General features: G+C 48.2%; 1 protein-coding gene across 4 annotated transcripts in view; it reads left to right on the forward strand.

The window, feature by feature from the left end:
• The first annotated feature begins 4,192 nt into the window (after positions 1–4,192).
• SETBP1 (SET binding protein 1) overlaps positions 4,193–14,247 on the forward strand; it is a 360,545-nt gene continuing 350,490 nt past the window's right edge. For 3 of the 4 annotated variants that reach the window (XM_023647725.2, XM_023647729.2, XM_070275633.1), the window contains exon 1: positions 4,193–4,397. The gene's annotated coding sequence lies outside the window, so the exon portion shown is untranslated. Of the gene's footprint in view, positions 4,398–4,844; positions 5,050–14,247 lie in introns of those variants that run through there. The other variant, XM_023647727.2, reaches the window with a different exon arrangement.

Below are 14,247 nucleotides of genomic sequence, written 5' to 3' on the forward strand. Positions count from 1 at the left end.
CAGTTGCATATTAGAGCACCCGGGGCATTTATTTTTAAGACCAATTAAATCAAAATGGGTCTCAAGCATCAGTAATCCCCCCAGGTAATTCTGATTCACAATAAGTATTGAGAAGCACTACATCAGATAATACTACCTCAATTTCCAAAAAGGTAAGAATCAACACCCACCGTACTTGAACCCAGAAGGGGAAGGTGATTGGCTCTGAGAATTACTACATGATTTCAACTACTTATAAAGGAAGAACAGATGTATGTGACTCATTTCTTTCTACCTTTAGCTTCAGAGATGTGAGGATGACATGATCTACCCTTAAACTTTGAACCATTCCTTCCTTGCACATATGCCCTTTATCTGGCTCTCAAGTCATGTAGGGAATGGTCATCTTGCAGATCCTTGCAGGTGTGGGGCCTGGGGCAAGGAGGGGTGTTTCGTGATGACCATTTCACAGGTTAGGCACAGGGATCCCTAGAACACAGAGCAACAGCCTAGCTGGCAGCAAGTCAGCTCTCTGGTGAGATCAGAGGGACACTTATTCTTGCCCAAATTTATTGACATTGTCAATGAAAGGCACTGCCTAGTCCTCAAAAGTTTTATCTTTGGTTGGAAAAACATACTATAGAAAGAAAAAGTTATACGTGCAAAGGGGAAAAGGAAATATGTATGTTAAATAGATATTAAATGTGCAGCATTTCCAAAGAGGGTACGATTTCTGACCTCACCCTCCTCCTACCGTTTCTGCATCTGTGCTCCATGCACTTTGTAAACATCTCCTTTCTGGCATTTCCATACCTTAGATGTAGTTAGAAGTTTGCATGCCAATCTCTTCCACAGGTTTCTAATTCTGAATTTGTATCTCTAGTTCCTCCTATAGTGTCTAACATAGTCCATGCTGCATAATTATTTGCTGAGTGACTATAAGATGCTGACATTAGAGACTGTGTGGGAGTAAGAGATTTCTATTGTGTGCATTCCTGTCAGCAGCTCAGATTGTCCCTTTATTTTCTCAAAAGTCCTGAGGCCCTAGGAATAGGTATCTTAAAATTGCGTGGCACTACTTTTCAGGCCAACTCTTTTACTAGCGGCAGACTTTCTGTGTTTCAGGGTCTGGTTCTCAGGTAACCAAAAAGTGGCCTGCTGGGGAAAAAAGATAAGAATTCCTGTAATATTTAGCTAAGATTTGAATACAGGTCCTGTTCTATCAACAGACATCTCATTTAGGAGTGGGGCTTTAGTTTTCAGGAATCCTTTATTATTATATACTAAAAATTACATTATTATTTCATATTATTAACACATTATATGACTGTATATTTAAAATGAAAAATACATGCAAAATATATTATATGTAATGTATATTATATGTAGATGTATATAGGCATGCATGCATGTATATATATGTTTTATATATAGATATGTAAAACAAAGGGTGAGAAGTTTCCCTTTTCCTTCCCCTCTCCTCACCTCTCATGATGGGAAGACCGGCTGCACATAAGTAAGGAACATTGGATAGGAGAAGTTAAGGGACACAGAGTCTGTTCATGGCTTTGCCTTAACTTCCTGACTCTGGGCAATCCACTGCCTCTCTGTCTGATTCCTCAGCTTTAAGATGATAGGGTTTGACTAGGTGATCTGTTAAGCATTACTTTCCCACTAAGAACAATATTCCAATATAAAGGGTAGCAGAAGTCCTACTGAAATGTTGCTCCAAAGGAGGTCTTGCAGCGATGAGCAACAGGAAAAGTTTGTGGCCAATTAGAACTTTTACTGCCCTATAATTTGTAGCCTGGCCTCACCATCTATTACAGTGAATTTTTAATTAGGCATGCGCTTCTCTGAGCTGCTCTTCAAAGAAACACAACAGCAGAGGAAGGAAGACCCTGTAACTATGCCTAAGTTACAGAAGGGAAAGGACTTGGTCAACAAGCTTCAGTTTCAGCTCAGATGACACCAGCCAGCCATGGACCATAGGCAAACCCTTCTGATTTCTGGAGCTCCTTTTCTTCATTTGAAAAGCATAGGAGATGGCCCACATGCTATCTTAGTCCTCTGTGGGCTTTGGTCTAGGATTTCAGAAATCTGGGGGCACAAGGAAATGGGCAAAGGTCATCTGATTACAGAGAATGGTTGTTTTGACAGTATATTTTGTGCCTTGATCTCCACTCCTATCATCAGCTCATTATGCCCTACTGATTTTTTTTGTTAAGCATTACTTTCCCACTAAGAACAATATTCCAATATAAAGGGTAGCAGAAGTCCTACTGAAATGTTGCTCCAAAGGAGGTCTTGCAGCGATGAGCAACAGGAAAAGTTTGTGGCCAATTAGAACATTCCTCTGACCAAAAAAAGAAGACAGGGTGGAACGTGGGTCAGAGGGGAGTGAACTATCTGTTGAGAATCAAACTGAACCCCTCCAGGCACATGGACCAGGAAGGGAGTTGGGGCGTCCTCCGACCCAGTTTCCCTTGCCCCACTTCAGTGCAGCATTCCTGGGAAAAGGGTGAGGACGGTGAAGAAGCTCCCTGACAGGACTCACACCAGTAGCCAACGCAGGGAGTCAGCGGCTGATGAGGTTGGTGGGTGGACATCCCCAATCACTATCATTCCTCAATCCAAATGTCTGAAAACTTTCACATAGAGCGTGTTAGTCAGGAGTCCTCTCAGAATCCGAGTTCTGAGTAAACTCTACTCTGGGGTCTTTAAGCAAAACCACTCGCAAACCTTCCTGGATCTGTTTCTGTCCTGTAATGTAGATATGTCTCTCAGGGGCTCCATTCCTCAGTCGCCTGAGGTTGCAACTGAAATGCCCCCTTTTGCAGCCCAAATACACTCACAGAGATTAAACTGCCATCATATTTTGTACGAACTGAAGACATTCCGCCTTATTCTTTCCACCACCCTGAATAGAGAACCGCATGCCAACGTGCATTTGTCACCTCTGCGTGTCTTTCCTCTCATCAAATGTCCAATTCTTGCGAATAAAGAGAAAATGCACATAAGCTTCTGAATGCATAACAAAAAAATAAACCCCTGAAAGTGAAATGTAATTACCAGGTTAAAAAAAAAAATGTACCTAGTTTCGAGAGCCTATCACATCTCGCGCCACCGCGCGCGGCTCCCCCCCAACACTGCTCCTGTTGTGTCAGATAGTGGCAGTGTTGAGCCCGGGAACCGGCGCCGAGCCCGCGGCGGTCCCCGCGGCCGCCCAGTCTCCGCGGCTGACTCTGGCGCACAGGAGCCACTGGGCCGCGAGGGCGCTGGGAAGCAGGAGGGGCGCGAGGGGCGGCGAGGGGTCCCCAATCGGCCTCCACGAACTGTTTTCCTTCTCCCGGGGCAAGAGCCCCACTCCCTCCAATTGATCGAAATTCACCGAAATTCACCGAGAGAGGGAGGGTGGAGGGAGAGGTCGCTCGCTCGTTACTGGCTGCGCCTCCCCCGGCTCGAGCCGGGCAAGCGGCCCCCGGTGCGTGGGGCGAGCCGTGTGGGCGCTCGCGCCTCCTCCGAGGCAGATCGCGGGGTGGCGGTCCCCGCTTGGCTCGGCCGCGCGGCCGCTGCGATCCTCCCCCCTCCCCCGCCCGCGCCCTCCCCCTTCCTTTCACTAGGACTCCGGGACTCGGGAGAGGGCGCGGGAGGCAGGCACACGGGCCCGACCCCACTCCAGCGCTCGCCGGGGACGCGGGCGGGCGGCGAGGGGCCGCGGCGGGGGCGCGGGGCGGGCGCGGCCATGGAGCGGCGGCGGCGGCGGCGGCGGCAGCACTAGCGACCGCGGGCGGACGAGCGGGCGGGCAGGGCCGCCCGGCGCCGCGGATCGAACTGCACAGCTCAGCAAAAGCGCCCTCGCCCTCCGCGCGCCGCCTCCTGCGAGCCCAAACCCGGCAACATTTTTTAAAGCTCCGATCCATCCTTTGAAGAAAAGGAAAAAAAAATAGCATAGATCGGAGAGACGGGGATATATATACATATATACATTTTTTTTTTTTTTTTTGGCTCCTGCTAAAATTAGCCGGGCTCGCCGCGCGCCTGTGTGCGAGTGTGTGCGAGTGTGTGTGCGTGCGGGCGTGTGTGTGTGAATGTGATTACTCCAGGACTCCTCGGGCTCCGGAGACGCCATTTTCCCCCTTGATATCTCTCTCCATAAATCGGTGGCGCGGCGGAGGCGGCCGCGCCGGGCGGGAAGCGCGGGGCCGGCCGGGGCGCCCGCCGCTCGCCGCCGCCTCCGCGCGCCCGGGGGCCCCGGCGCCCCCCGAGCGAGGGCGGCCCGCCCGCAGCTCGCCGTTTGACAGATGCTCATCGCCATGGAGTTGCCGCAGCAGCACCTTTGGGGGCTCAGGCGAGCGACCGGAGCCGGGATCTGAGCGAGCGTCGGGGCCAGCGGAGCCGGAGCCGCCGGGACATGGGTGAGCACGCGCGGCGACCTTGGCCCGGGAGCTCGGCGCCCAGCCTCCCGCCGCGCCGCGGGCCCCCGCACGCCGGGGGCCGGGGGCGGTGTGTGTGCCCTGCATGCAAAAGTTAATGTCGCCTCGCCTGGGCTTTGACTTTGCACGGGGCGGGAACGGGGAGACGGGGCTGAGGGGGCGGGATGCCGGTCCCGGCGAGGCTGCAGAGGATGGGCGCTATTCCGGCCCGTCCGCCGGTGGGCAGCGATGCTGGCTCATTTGGAGTGGCCGGTTGGTGGCGGCGATGGTGGAAGCATCGGGCTGGAGGGCTGAGAGCTTATTGAGTTTCGCCTAATCTGATCCTCCCCCCTCTACCCCCCTTCGTCGCCCCCCCCCCCCCGCCGCCTTTTGCACCCTCCCTCGGTCCTGCTGCCGGCTGGCGGGGCTGGCGGGTTTGGCGTTGGTGGAGGGGACTCGGAGGGGGAGGGGGTAGGGAAAGGGGTGGGAAGGCGGCAGGATATTTTATTTTTTTGCTCTCTTTGTAACTTGCAGGTTAAGTGGAGCTAGAGAGCTACATTGTAACCTAGTTGGATTTTTGGGGGGGAAATGTATCAGAATCTAACGTGTCGTTAATAGAAAGAAGAACAGGGAAGAAGTGGTCCAGCCGGCGAAGGTTGGTGTGTGCTTGTGTCGTGGCTCTGTGTTAGTCTTTCTCTTAAAATCTTAATCAATGGATCTGAGTCTCTTTCTCCTGCTCTCCGGTTTTGGGACTCTGAAAAGACAGGAATTCCCTTAAAAGCAGACGAATGGTTTTTTTGAAAGCACGCATTGTGTGTGATTCTAGTGGAGCCGTGGGCTTGGGAATTAACGGCAGGCTTCCCCGTTCGGTGGTTTCCAGTGGGAAATCACTCCGGAAAGGGAGCCCTTCAGTATCGACTTATTGTTTTTGTCTTTCAAACCATTATCTCTTTGACTAAAATACAGTCTGAGAAGTTCCACAGAGACAAAGTCAGGTAAACTGGACTGGGCAGATCTTTAGCAAGATGGTGATAACGGTGATGCTGTTTTTGGTGTCTGTCTGTGATGGAAGCATTGTTGGGTAATAGCAATTTCTGATCGGTAGAGCATGCTGGTTCTAAAAAAATAAGTAACTACCGAAATGCTGTCTTCTAGGCCCCCTCCCCACACGCTGCAAACACCCCTCCTCCCACGACCCGCACAGCTTACAATTCTGAAATCGGATCCAACTGGAAATATTTTCTTTGGAGATCGGAAAGTTGTGCAATTGGAAGTGGGAGATGAGGCTAGAGGTACTGGGAGCGCGGGGAGGGGTATCTTATTGCCCTTGATGCTGCGTTTATTCTTTATGTGTATCTGTGCCGGGTCTGAGGGTGGGTGTCTCCATCTAAAAGGACTGCTGAGGGAAGGATTTCCGATTCGTTTCCGCTTCAAATAAACTGTCCTGATAATCTCATGGTTGACGTCTAATGCTAAAAGAGCAGTTCGAGTCTCTTTATCCCTGCAGAAACTCTCCTCCAAGAGGGCAGTTTATTCTTAAATTCTACAGCAGCTACTTTTCCTTCCAATCCCCCACACTCCCACACACCACTATCCACACCTTTCTTTCTAAAGTTGGGGTGGAGGCCATAGTCTTGAAGAAAATATGAATATTACTTGCTTTTCTCTTACATTGTTTTTCCTTCCTTTATTCTTCATCCTGTTTTTCTTTTTTTTCTGTAGATTTGTACAACAAACTAACTTCATAAAGTAGCTGTCACCAAAGCTATCTGGCCATTGGCCCCCATCTCTTACCCTCCTTTAGTTCCTACAGGTAAATCTGATGTGCACCATCTGAACTCATCTTCATCTGCAAAACGTGTGTGTGGGGGGCGGGGGGCGGGGAGTGGGAATGGGGTAGAGAAGAGGGAAGTGGAGAGGAAGGGTGTTGTTCTGTGTAGGCCACATCTGCAACCCTGGGGCCAAACCTGGACCGTCTGGGAGAGTTTCCTTTGCACACCCCAGTTAGATGTTGTCTGGCTTGGATGGGGAGGCGGGGCCAACTGGCCAGGGGCATGTGAGGGAGGAGAAAGTTTGTAGCACTTTAAAAATGTAGCCAGTTTACAATCCCAGGTCACTCCTCCCCTTTCTCTTGCTTCTACCGTCCCCAAACTCCCGGAGGGAGGCTTGATCTCTTTTGCTCTGACCTGCCAGTCCGAGGTTTCTGAGCTAAGTTGAAGATGTACTTAATCCAGTTGCCTGCTGCCAGAGAAGGGCGTTAGGACAGATCAGCAGAGTGTGGTGGAACACAGAGTATTTTCTAACTTCAGGGAATGTAGCCTGAGAGGATATGGAGACCAGGTACTCTGAGAAAGTGCTGCTTTGCACATCATCTCCCCTCCCCCATGAAGAAAAAAAGTCTTAGTCTTGGGAGGTTGAATTGGTGTTGGAGCTGGACTGTGGGAGCTGCTTGCCACTATAGTAACCTGAGCTGGGCTGGGGGGAGGAGGTGGTGAGCGAACATGATCGGGAGCCAGAGGAGGGAAACTGACTTGTCTCTCTTAGCAGGGAAAATAGATGTGTCACTGGAATAAACAAACTGGAGGTGGGGGAGGGGATGGCTTGTAGTGAACTTAAGGAGGAGCGACTGAGAGGCAGTGATGTTGGTTAGGAAAGGGGCCACTTCTAACTTGGGAGAAAATATCAACTGCCTTATATGTTCATGAATGGGCTAGGCAAGTGAAGGGGTGTAATCTGAGCTTTTGTAGGTTAACATCAGAATGTTACATAGAAAGGCACAGCTGGCAGGGACCGTTCTGGACTTCACACAGGGGAAGCCTGGGGGTATCCCTGAGTGAACCAAGGAGCCCCTTGGTGCTGTGAGGGCTTCTGCTCATGTTCTTGCATTATTAATGGCAAGTTGCCCTGTAAATCACCTGATCTAAATGAGAATTGGGGGGAAAGAGGAAACAGTGCTTGGAATCTTTGTCGAATTTAGTTGAAAATGATCATTGGGGAGAGGCAGGAGTTTGCTGAAGAAGAAATAAATAGGTAGGCACTTCCCCTTGGATTCCCGATTCCGTTTCTGCTGCTATCTTGACTTTCAATTCCATTAGGGGCTAAATCAATACTTCTCTGGCACAAAAATGTACGTGTAGGAGAGGAGAGTTTTTTCAACCTGGCCATTACTTTTAGTTGTACTTCAATCTCTGCTCTGAACCTTCTATACAATATGCAAACGGATGAAGATGAGAAGTGGCTAGATGGATGGGACATCCTTTCTGGATTCTTGTGGAGACACTGAAACTTGGCTGGGCCTCAGCCTCCCAGAATGCCAGTTTTTCCCTTGGAGACTTGAAGTTTTAATTGAAACCAGAAAGCTATTGAAGGCAAACCCAGCCAATGAAACCTTGTTTTCTCTGCTGCTCAGGAATGGGAAATAAATAATTTTTTGCTGATGGCATTTCAAGTTGCTTCAGTTCTGCTCCTGCCAGAAGAATGGGGGAAATTGTTGTTAACACGTTAGCATTGTCAGGAGTTGCAGCGTATTAAAACATGGGGTGATGTTATTGAATTTGCTCAGGGACCCACTGTGTGGGAGCCGTCCAGTGAGGTGGTGGGGGTCAGGAGGCTGCTCTTGTCTTGGAAGGGTAGCAACATTGCCCTGAAGAAAGGAAGCATGACAGAGTCCTTGCCACATATCACTGTGCTTGCTTCTTGGGTTCCTGTGAAGAAGGGAACAAAACTATTCAATTCCATTCTTATCTTTTGGGATATTATGAAACCTAGTGAGTGTCCCAAAATGTTTTGGGCCAGGATTAAATAAGGAGCTCCACCATCATACCTGTCACCATGGGTTTGGGCTTCCTTAATAGCTGTTTCTAAAGATAACCCTCTTGTTTCACAAACTCTTCACAAAGTCACAGATGCTTGGTGAGTGCAGGAAAGTCAACACCAAGATGCCCATGGTGTTTTCTTCATGAATGCAGGGGAAGATGCCCTCCTGCGTTCTCGTTTGGCTCTGAGTTTCATTTCCCTTTTCACTTAGCCTTCTTCTAGATTCTGATCTCGCCTTAGACACACCAAGTTGGGGCAATATAAAGTTCTTGGGGGACCTGGTGCCCTTTGATGACTGAGTCTGTTAGTGGCTGTTCTATTTTTCATCTGGAAGTTTCAAAGGTTGGAGTGAGAGCAGCTTTCTTTAGAGAGTTGATTTTTTTACCCTCTTAGAGGGTGCTCTCTAAGGTTGAGGAAGCATTATGTTTTTTAAATAATAAAAAAAGCCTTTGGCTTAGAAACCCACAGTTGACTTCCTATCCAGTTCAGAGCAAATGATGCCAGGGTCTAATGGAGAAGTGAGCAGCCTGGAAGTTCACAGGATCCCTCAGGAAGAAGCAGGCACCCCTCCCCAGGAGCTGGGGAGGCCTATGTGAAATAATTATGGGCAAAGCCAGCTGAGCTGACCCTCCAGGCAGGCAGAGGCTTCCACCTTTCCAAGTGCTGGAGAGGGATAGCGAATGAAGGGGGTGCAGAAAAGGGTTTCAGAAACTTGCCAGGTTGGAAAAATGTATCCTTGACCCAACTTATCGTTTCTTTTCAAAAATACCCCCTTTCAGGTGATTAGGCACATGTGTGTGGTGATGGACTGTAATTAGTCTTTGGGTGGTGAACAGGATGTAATCTACACAGGAATCAAAATATAATGAGGTACACCTGAAATTTATATAATGTTATAAACCAATGTTACCACAATAAAAAAGAAAATTTAAAAACCCCCTTTCATAGGCATGGCACTTTGTTCTTTTCAAAAATATCTTCATATCACGTCTGCCCCTTGATTCTTCTAAGGATGGAGGCCAGATAAGCATTGTATGCCCGTTCAGAAGAGGAAGCAATTGATACACTGACTTGCTGAAATGACACAGGTTGGTGCACCACCTGGGGCCAGGTGGCTGCGTTAAAGTGTGAAGAACATCACACCTGAAGTGACCAGATCTGCTTTGGATCCTGTCCCTACTACTTCTCTGCTAAATGACCCCCCGACAAATTACTTAACCTCTTTGAGCCTCAGTCACCTAATCAGTAAAATTGGGATAAAGATGCTTAGCCTGTCCGCTTCACAGGGGTTGTAAGGATTAAATAATACCAGCTAATTTTTGTAATTGATCTCTGAGAGGATTTCCATGCTGCCTCCTGGAAACTGGTGCCTGGCATTATTGTCGCCATAGCCCAGAGATTAGTAACCCCTTGGTATGACCAGAAATGCCCACAGGGGCCCTTGTGTTCTAAGACAGTCAAGGAACAGTTGTTTTTTGTTCTTGACTCATGAAAAAAAATGTATATATGTGTATATTTTAAAATCAGTTGAATTAATGGACGCCTCCAGCGCCGTGTATATTTAAGACTCAAAGTCTCAGATAATATCTAATTTGGACTCAAGGTTGTTTTGGTGCTCAGGAAATCCCCTTTAAGTCAGGAATGAGAAGGAGGAAAGGACATTGACATGGAGACATACAGAGAGGGGAGGCAAGGAGGAGACAGTGCCAGGGAAGGGTCTGTCTCCATAGGGAGCTGCAATGGCTGAGCAATGATGTTCAGAACTGAATTTTTAGCCCCTGTCAGGGAAAGAACTGATAGCAAGATTACCTCTGTCACAGCAAACCCAGTAGGGTTTCTGGAATCAGGAAAGTTCTTCACAGTCCATTTGTTCCCTGACTCTTCCCAGTTGCTCCTCTTTCTCTTTCCCAGGATTCCTGGTTTGCCCTGTCCAGCAGCCTGCAGCAGACACCTGGCGGTGTTCTCAAGTGAACCTCATTTTACGCAACACTTGCACAGGCCTCTGCTCCCGTCACATTGGTTTCCTCACTGACCCTGGGTACTCTGTACACATGTCCACCTCCATGCCTCAGCTTGCTCTGTGTTGCCACCTCCTCTCTGGAAGGTGCCCTGATTGGTCCCTTTTAGTGAGAGCGTCTACATCTTAGGACATCAGCTCAGCTCTCAGCTCTTCACCTCCGTCTCCAGTGCACTTCAGCTCATGCTGCTTTGCTATTTGTGTCCCTTACCTCTCTAGACTGTGAGTCCTTGAAGAAAGGGGCAAACTTTGCCCCATATGAATGATTTCTGTTGCATGAATGAATCACAGAATTATGTAGAGATTGAATATTAAAAATGAATGCTGGCTTAGGTACTAAAGCTCTACACTGGGGAGCAATACAATGAGAACCTCTTGTTGTTGTTAGTGCCATCCAGTCAATTTGGACTCCTAGCAACCCTGTGTAGAGCAAGTGGAACCCTGCTTAGTCTTTTTGTGCCATCCTCTCATCTTCCTATGCTATATCAGACGATGCTCTCCAGCTATTCATAGGGTTTTCATGAACAATTTTTTCAGAAGTGGATGGCCAGATCCTTCTTCCTAGTCTGTTTTAGTCTGGAAGCTCTGCTGAAACCTGACTACCATGGGTGTAACCCTGCTGGTATTTGAAATACTGGTGGCATAGCTTTCAGCATGACAGCAACACTCAGCGGCCACAGTATGACAACTCACAGACGGGTGGTCTGGGTCCCTGACCAAGAAAGGAACTTGGGCCGAGGCGGTAAGAGCGTGAATCTTAACCACTAGACCACCAGGGCTGGCAAGGACCTCTTAGACAAAGTGAATAATAACCACTTACGTTAATAGCTTTTTATATTTTTGGCTATCTTTCAGGGGCAATTGCCTACTCTCAGTTTCTCCCTCAAAGCCTAAGAGTTAATGATGTCTTACCACTTGTACATCCTATCAGTCAGTGATTCACTCATTCATTCAATCATCAAATATTTATTAAGTGCCTACTAGAGTCTCATTGTCACTCTAGCACACACAGCTCTTGACTTTCTCTGAAAATTCCAATTGCATTTTTTGTCCACCACACTCATTTTGGCACTTAACCATGCAATCTTCTTTGCTACTTAAGTCCAAGTGCTTTCCTGCTCCTCGGTGACTGAGTGAGCCTGGCCACAGTGGAAGAGAAGGCTGAGCAGAAAAATGTACTCAGAGGGGAAAGTTCCAGGGAATGGCTCCTGAGAGGCAGGAGCTGCAGGCGGGGCTGGCCACCCATTAGCATAGGATGTGGGACAAGGTGCCTTGTCTTTCTGTTTCTTACTTTGAGCCACGGTAAAATGAAAGAGTTTGCATTGATATGGAGGGAGGGTCCCTTCTGAAATTTTGTGATTCTATAGATAGAAGTGTCTTCAGAATTTTAAAGTTTTCTTGAAGCTCAGAGCTCCTCACCCCCGTTTACTGGCACCTTAACAACTGTCCAGTCCAGTCCCACTGAGGATTGGTACACTTTGCTAAGTGTTTGCTGTGGATGAAAGAGTTACAGGAGGGGAAATAGGATTAGGAGAAGCTCCCCAGTTAGAACCAGAGAGCCAGACTTGGAGGACAGGGAAAGGAGAGGAGGGGATGGTGAGTCAAGAAGAAGTACCATAGAGAATAATGTGGAATGGAGGAAAAGGATTGATTCTCTATGTCTTTTTGAAAACTGGCCCCCTTTGGTGACATACCTGAGTTGAGACAAGGGAGATGATGCAGACAAAGACAGCTTCGGGAAAATCTAGAATAAATTCTCTACCTGGGATTTGCTACTACTTTCTGTGCCCTGTAGGCTTCTGGAGTCTCTGCTATGGTTACTTTATGAACCTCCTGGATCTAGGGGGCTGGGCGTTATTTCCTTGTGTAGATTCTGTGAGCCACGGAGGCTGTGTCTGTGCTTCTGGGATGTCCTGTCAGTCCCCACCGCATAGCACAGCACAGCACAGAGTCTGCCCTTTGTTCAATAGCAGCTAGCGAATTGGTTTCTGTGCATTTTGCGATCAAAAGGAATGACCCAGTCTATCCAAAGCCAGACACCTCTGTGATTTGATGGGATCACGAAGTTGGGATTTGACCTGAGGCCCTGTGGACATTTAGTGGGAATTCTGACTCATTAGGGGGCACACTGGTTGTATATTTAGGATGAAGGAGACTCTACAAGCTACTGAGATGCTGCAATTATTTTTATCTTAAGATCTAGCAAAGAATTTGGGATGGGGGGAAAAAAAAAGCAAGTAACACGATTAGCCAAACTGGGTGAAAAGCAATTTCTTCATTATTTCTTCTATTTGCCAAGGATTTGCAATTCTCTCGGCAGAAAGAAGCTGCTTGGGGTTTGAACTTGGGGCTGGAGAGATGTGGAAATTGGAGATGCTGAACTTGATCCATCCAACATAGTAGCCTGAGAATGCAGCAGAAGCCGTTGGGGCAGTGTTGTGTGCTTGTGGCAGAATAATGAAATCTGGTGGCAAGTCCTTTGCAGTGGCTCTGTCTGTGACCTGTTGTTATTTGAGCAGTGAGAGCTTTGATTTTTTTTAAAGAAAGTATTGATTAATAATGGTGGCTAAAAAGGATGATTTGATGTGAAAGCCCTGTGGGTCTTCTTTCTGCTTATTACTTTGTACTCCAGAGCTCAATTACAGTAAATTTTTAGATCCACAGATATTTATTAAAGTCTCAGCCTTGCAGCTCATGTGAGCCATTGTTCCTGGCACTGTTGGGTGAGAAAGGTCTGGTATGAGATGTGGCTTTTGCCCTTGGAGAGTGGATAGTATATCTGGAGAGATATGGTTAGCTCAGATGGAAAGCATCAGTCTGCAGCCAAAGTGGGAGCATGATCTAAGTGGAATTATGCTATTTGTGTGATCAGGACTAAGGTGCAGTCAGGGAAGGCTTCAAGGAGGTTGTGGTTTTGGGTTTGATGGTGGATTTGGAACAAGGGGACATTCTTGGTGGGTAGAATAGTTTGGGCATGGCAGCAGAGGTGAGACAAAGTTCAAGTGTGAATTTAGAATTGCCACAAGGAAATGAATGCTAATCATGAACATGAACTGCATCTGGCAGGAGCAGGGAAGCCCTGATGATTAAGGTCCAGCTGGCTGATATTGAGGGGCAGGCCACACATAGGTATCTTGCTGCACTGAGGTCTTCTGACCACAGTAGGAAGGACAAAACCCAGTGCCCTCTAAGTTGGACCCAATCTAGCTGTCCAGAGTTTTCAGTGAAGCTCGTTAACTTTTTAACCCTCTGATTCAGCAAACTTGGTTTGCTCATTGACATTCAAACGTGCATGTGATAGACTGATGGGTACTGTGGGGATCCTGAGAGATGGAGAGGACATTGTCTCTGCTTTCAGTCTGGTGAAAGACTCCGCGAGAACTCATAGAAACCAGTGGAGGAGCTGCAAAGGACTGTCATCTAGGGCTAAGTAACTGAACTTCACTGGGAGCGCAGGGAAGCCCAGCACCTCCAGCTGTTGGACAGCCCTCAGAAAGCTTCAAGGAGTAGGTGGGACTTGGGCTGAGTCCTGAACAATGGGGCTGTCTAGGGTAAGTACAGAGCAGCAGGGAAGACATTCCGCTTGAGAATGTAGAGGCAGAAAGGAGACCGCTTCCCAGAGACCAGGGCTCTGTGAAGTGCCAGGCAGCAAGACAGATGGGATGGGGCTCTGTGAGGAAAGGGCCAAGGCTCCATCTCTCCTGTGCTGAGATGGGAGCCACAACTGGAATTTTCAGAGTGCGAGGAGAGTAGGCGTGAGGAGCAGAAGGGTGTGCCAGTCAGGGGTCTTCCACGCATACCACACAAGAGAGAACCCCGACCTGTGACTGTTCTGCCCCCGCCCCGGTCTTGTCAGCCACCAACACTTCAGTCTGGGGTTCAAAAGAGTTATCTTTAGAACAAAAAGTAAAAGTACATATAAGCATTTGGAATGGGGATCAGCCACTCTGGGGAATAAGAATACTGCATGATACTGTTACTCATCTCCAGGAGTTCAGTGTATAATTGGAGAAAGATATT

This window comes from Equus caballus, chromosome 8 (assembly GCF_041296265.1).
Source record: "Equus caballus isolate H_3958 breed thoroughbred chromosome 8, TB-T2T, whole genome shotgun sequence".
Classification (NCBI taxonomy): domain Eukaryota; kingdom Metazoa; phylum Chordata; class Mammalia; order Perissodactyla; family Equidae; genus Equus; species Equus caballus.